We start from the raw sequence: 5,353 nt of genomic DNA, 5'->3' as shown, positions 1-5,353 counted from the left end.
CTATGCTTACAGGATTTTTATACAAAACAAAATTCAAAATTCATGATGTGTCAGTGACATTTTTTAAAATATAAGTCATCCTAATGGATCTTTTGATATGAAATGAAAATCAAAACTTGTCACATCATTCTGTATTACTTTTATGTATAATTTGTGTATTTGTATAGCACTGATCTATTCATTTAGACACCCACGTAAATATGTATGTGTGTGTGTGTGTAGCATCCAATGAGTTTAGCCCCCTGTGGATGATTGCTGGGTGCACCACTCGAATGCATGAGCAATCACCTTGAAGTGTTGTGTAATGGAAGTTGTGTTATGAATTGATTAATTGCATGATGAGAAAAGCAAATCACAAATACAGACCGAGGCAAGAAAATGAAAATCCTTGAAGTTTATTTAAGACCCAAAGCTATGGTCCCTTGCAGTTTATCAATATTTACAAGAACTGAAGGTTCGCAAACCTCTAATATGAAATACTGAAGTACTGTGAATCACCTAGTAAATCCTACTGGAATTGAAAACAAAATACGATTTTTGATCCGATACCTGACTTGATCATTTGTTTTATGTCACAGAAGATCTATGTGTGGGGAGGCTGAGAAACTGTTTACTTGATACTGGAATGAACTTGACAAGCCAGCCTATTGGCCAAGACATTGCAGCAATCACAATGCACGCGACCCATTGCCCCCAATTCAGACTCTCAGTATCGGCAAATTTCTTTAGAAACTCCACCATGACCACTTGAAGGACTACTGTCATCCCAATAATGCCTAGAAAAAGTTTGTTCTTAACTATCCCCTTAAATATATTCTTCTCCTCCATCTTCCTTGCATTGAACTCGTTAAAAACTTGGCACAGGACGAAACTATTGAACACGAGTGTGTCCTTGACGTTCTTGTTCACGCCAAAGATTGTGCTTCCCTTGAACTCTAGGATCAGCAAAACAGTTATTTGATACAAGGCCTGAGCAATGAGGTTCCTCCACATGATCTTTGTTATAAGCGGTTCAGTTCGACCCACCGGTTGCTTTGTCATTAGATCATTAGTCGGTTGCTCGGTGGCCAGTGCTAAGGCCCCCAAAGTATCCATTATGAGGTTCACCCACAGTAGCTGGACTGCTGTTAGCGGAACTTCACCAGACGATATTGCTGCGACGAAGTTGATGACAAGGGCAGCCACATTGACAGTGAGTTGAAATTGGATGAACTTTTGAATGTTGTTGTATACACACCGACCCCACTTCAAAACTGTCACCACCGAGGTAAAATTGTCGTCTAAGATGACTATATCCGAGCTCTCTTTTGCCACTTCTGTGCCTTGAATTCCCATTGAAAGTCCGATATCTGCTTCTTTCAGTGCAGGTGCATCGTTTGTTCCATCCCCTGTGACCGCTACCACATGTCCTTTCCGCTTCAAGCACTTTACCATCAGAAGCTTGTCAGATGGGGACGATCTAGCCATTACGCGGATTGTGTTTATCTTTTCCATTCTCTCTTCGTCCGAGTAATTTCTGAATGTCACTCCTTCGACCACTGCATTGTTCAAATCCTCATTGGGTTTGACAATCCCAGATTCGATTGCTATAGCTTTTGCAGTGAAGATGTTGTCTCCCGTAATCATTTTAACATCAACTCCGGCATCTCTGCAAGCTTGTACTGCTGCCCTGACGCCTGGTCGACTAGGGTCCTTTAAACCGACAAGCCCTAACAAGGTAAGTCCAGTTTCTTCAATCTTTCTGCTGACCTCTACACTTTCATCTGTAACTTCTTTGTAACCAAAGGCGATGCATCGCAAGCTTTTAGCTGCCATATCTTTAATAATCATTTCAAACTGCGTTCTTTCTTCATCATTCATGGGTATATTATTCCCATTTTTGGTGTAATAATTTGAGCACATTGACAGAATCATCTCCGCAGCCCCTTTCCAATGCGCGTGAATTTTTTTTCCATTCATCCTAGTCAAAACCCCACTTCGTTTCTTCTCTGAGTTGAAAGCTTCTACTTGAAGAATTTCATGACCTTGCTTCAGCTCATCAATATCCATAGCCAAATCAAACACGACCCAGGAGAGGATTGCTGACTCAGTAGGGCTTCCAGATATTTCAGGTATTGATGTGGATAACTGTCTATAGACTTCGCCAGTTGTATTTAAACCGACACCTTCATGTAGCATTTCAAGAACATTAGGGGCTATTTTTAATGATGCTTTGTCTGTCATTACCTCTTTTCCAAGCCAAAATTCTGTTACCTTCATCTGGTTTAATGTAAGTGTGCCGGTTTTGTCTGTGCAGATAGTGGTGGCCGAACCCATTGTCTCGCAAGCAGAGAGTTTCCGAACCATGGAATTCTCAACCATCATCCTCTTCATTGAATAAGCCAAAGTTAGAGTCACAGCCAAAGGCAAACCTTCTGGGATCGCCACCACAACAATCGTAACTGCCGCAGCAACAATACGCACAACGGCATTCATGACATCATTCGCTTTAGTCTTGCCGTAGTTGAATTCTCGGTTCCCGTGCTTATCTTCAGTGTTTCCTGTGAAGTACCGGATGAGCAAAACTACGAGAACAAGGAAAGCCACCAGTAAACCGACCTTTCCGATATAAGATGTCAGTTTGTTAAGTCGAGCTTGTAATGGTGTTTGCTCATCTGAGTCACGGCTTATCGAGCTCATCATTACACCCCATGCTGTATTCAAGCCTACCGAAGTAACAAGCATGTGACCGTACCCATCTGTCACCTTGGTACCGGAGAGCAAGAATGGATTATCGGTTTCATTTACTTCGACGTAATCACTCTCCCCTGTCATGCTTGATTCATCCACTTTCAATGAGTGTCCATCCAAGAACAACCCGTCTGCCGGAACTTGATCACCAATCTTTAGACACACAATGTCACCCACTACGACTTCAAAAATCGATATGGGTTGTCTGTGGCCTTTTCTCACCACTTCCACTTTCATCAGGTTACTGCTCTCATCGGAAAGCTTGTCAAACTGTCTGCTCTGCTTGAAGTTACTGATGGCAGAAACCACCACGACTAGAATGACAGCAACGATAATGCTCCCCCCATCGTACCACCCTTCTGTGGGACCGTGCTGTTTGATTCCGAACCCGAGAGAGAACACCGCACATACCAGAAGTATAATGATGGTGGTGTCTTTGAATGCTTCAAAGACAAAACTGAGAAAGCTCTTTGCTGGTGGTTTCTCGTACGTGTTCGAACCAAACACATCGATTCTGTGCTTAATATCACTCTCCTTGGCAGTGATACCAACATTCATGTCGGTTTCAAGAATTGCCGCAACCTCTTTTACCCCTCCATATTGACAGAGACTGTTAAAGTTCTTCTCTCTCACCATCTCGGAGAGTGCTTTCTGATCAATATCAAATAAGCATACGTGATCGTGATTGTCATCAACATCATCAATGGCTTGAATATCAATTGCAACGTAAGACGGGCCGGGCGAGAACCTCGGAAGGAATTGGGTGTTCTTTCCATTGGCAATGACTTTCTTGGCCAAAGAAACAACAAAATAGATGACTCTGAAGGTCTTTCGCAATCGCTTGTTGGGTTTTCGAACTGAGTGAGCTTTGTCGAGAAACATGATGGTATCGCTGGATTTTCGAGATTGCAGAGGCATGGTTGATGAAGAAGAAGAAGAAGCTATGAAACTATAATCTAAGCTGTAGAGATGATTTTATAGTATAGTAACGGAAACTTGGGACTGAGGTAGCTTGCTGTGATAGACCTGGAACGCGGAGCGTTAGTTTTATGAGGAAGTTCACTGTAATTTCCTTTCCTCGGCATAATTGAAGAGTTGTTGGCAGTGAAATTGTGTGGAAACAGCTCATGAGGTGGCAATGTCAATTTTGTAAACAAAATTCAATTGTTATAGAGACTTCACAAATATATAACCCCTACGATCCCTACTCTCATCTCAACCACTCATAATGTGGGGTCCACACATACATGAGTGGACCTCACATACATTAAGGGTCAAGATTAAATTCGGGGTCATGAAATCCCTAAAAAAGGATCCCAAACATTTTTGAATAAAATTATCTTCATAAAATTTTGTTTTACATTAAAAGGATCATATTGAGTCATATCATTGTGAATAAAAATTTAATAGAGTGATGTTAAAGATCCTAAATAATTTATCAAATTTTTTACATGAGTGTGAAATTCACACACATATAGATTTGTGTGGATCTTACACCCATATAAAAAGTTTGATAAAAAAATTTAATAAATTATTTAGATCTATAACATTTTCCAAATTTTATATGAACACATATCGGAGAAGTCAATTAGTACACGTGATGCTTCCACTTAGATGGTTATTGACTTGGACAATAGGGTCAATTTCTTTAATGTTGGTATTTTGGCAAGATGTGTCAATTGATAATGGTGATTCTACTTATTCTATTATTTTATCTCTTTATATTTTTCATATGAGTTTTTTTTTTTCTCAATTTTATTCATGTGTGAAATTATTTTTAAGGATAAGACATTAAAATTAAATATATTTTGTTATCTCCTTACACCCTTTGGTCTTCAATCCCTACTCTTTTTTCTTTCTTAATTTTTCTTCTCTCTTAAACATCTCTTTTCAAAAAGTATGAATCATAGTATTTTGATCATTAAAGAAAGTAATGAATGAAGAAACGGTAGTGAAGAACCATAAAAAAAGTGAAATTATGAGTTTCTTTTTTATTATTATTTATTTGGTAAGTTTTTGTTTCGTTTTTCTGGACTGGTGTTCGACTTTCGTTCGGTGGTTCGAAATTGAACAAAATAAAATAGTCCGGCATCATATTGTCGAACAAAAAATATAAATCTGGTAATCAACTGCCGAATAAAGGATACATTTCTGGTAACCCCAAACCGAATTTTTTTAATTTGTTCGGCTTCTTATTATCATGTATTTTTAGTTTCATTTTTTTATTTATTTTTATTTATTTTTATTTTTTTTGCCTGGAAGGATTATACTTATACTCATTGCAACAACAAAAGTACTGCAATATTAGTAGATTCTAGTCATGAATTTATTATAGATGAGGTTTGTTAAAAAAAATTTATAAATACGATTTTTTCTTATATTTATTTTGTATTGAGTTTTATTAATAAGTTGACGTATAAATGTATTTATTATCTTTAGATTTTTAAGTAGTCGTGAAACATTAATTAAATGGGCTTTTGACGTTGGGAGAGAAAACTGGATTTGTCATTGTTATAAAGACACAGATACGGGAGGTAATGGCAGAAAACCAAGATTTACACTTGCTTGTGAAAGAAGTGGTTACTATAGAGACAACAGGAAGATCAATATGAAACGATTGAGG

General features: G+C 38.3%; 1 pseudogene across 1 annotated transcript; it reads right to left on the bottom strand.

Annotated features, from left to right (window-relative positions):
• Nucleotides 1–379: 379 nt before the first annotated feature.
• On the bottom strand, nucleotides 380–4,082 carry LOC114282158 (calcium-transporting ATPase 12, plasma membrane-type pseudogene; annotated as a pseudogene). The gene has a single exon (XR_014342571.1). The product of XR_014342571.1 is annotated as a calcium-transporting ATPase 12, plasma membrane-type pseudogene (transcript).
• Nucleotides 4,083–5,353: the final 1,271 nt, after the last annotated feature.

This window comes from Camellia sinensis, chromosome 10 (genome assembly GCF_055761805.1).
Source record: "Camellia sinensis isolate YWXY chromosome 10, ASM5576180v1, whole genome shotgun sequence".
NCBI classification, from domain to species: Eukaryota; Viridiplantae; Streptophyta; class Magnoliopsida; order Ericales; family Theaceae; genus Camellia; species Camellia sinensis.
This window is presented reverse-complemented; position numbering and strand designations above follow the sequence as displayed.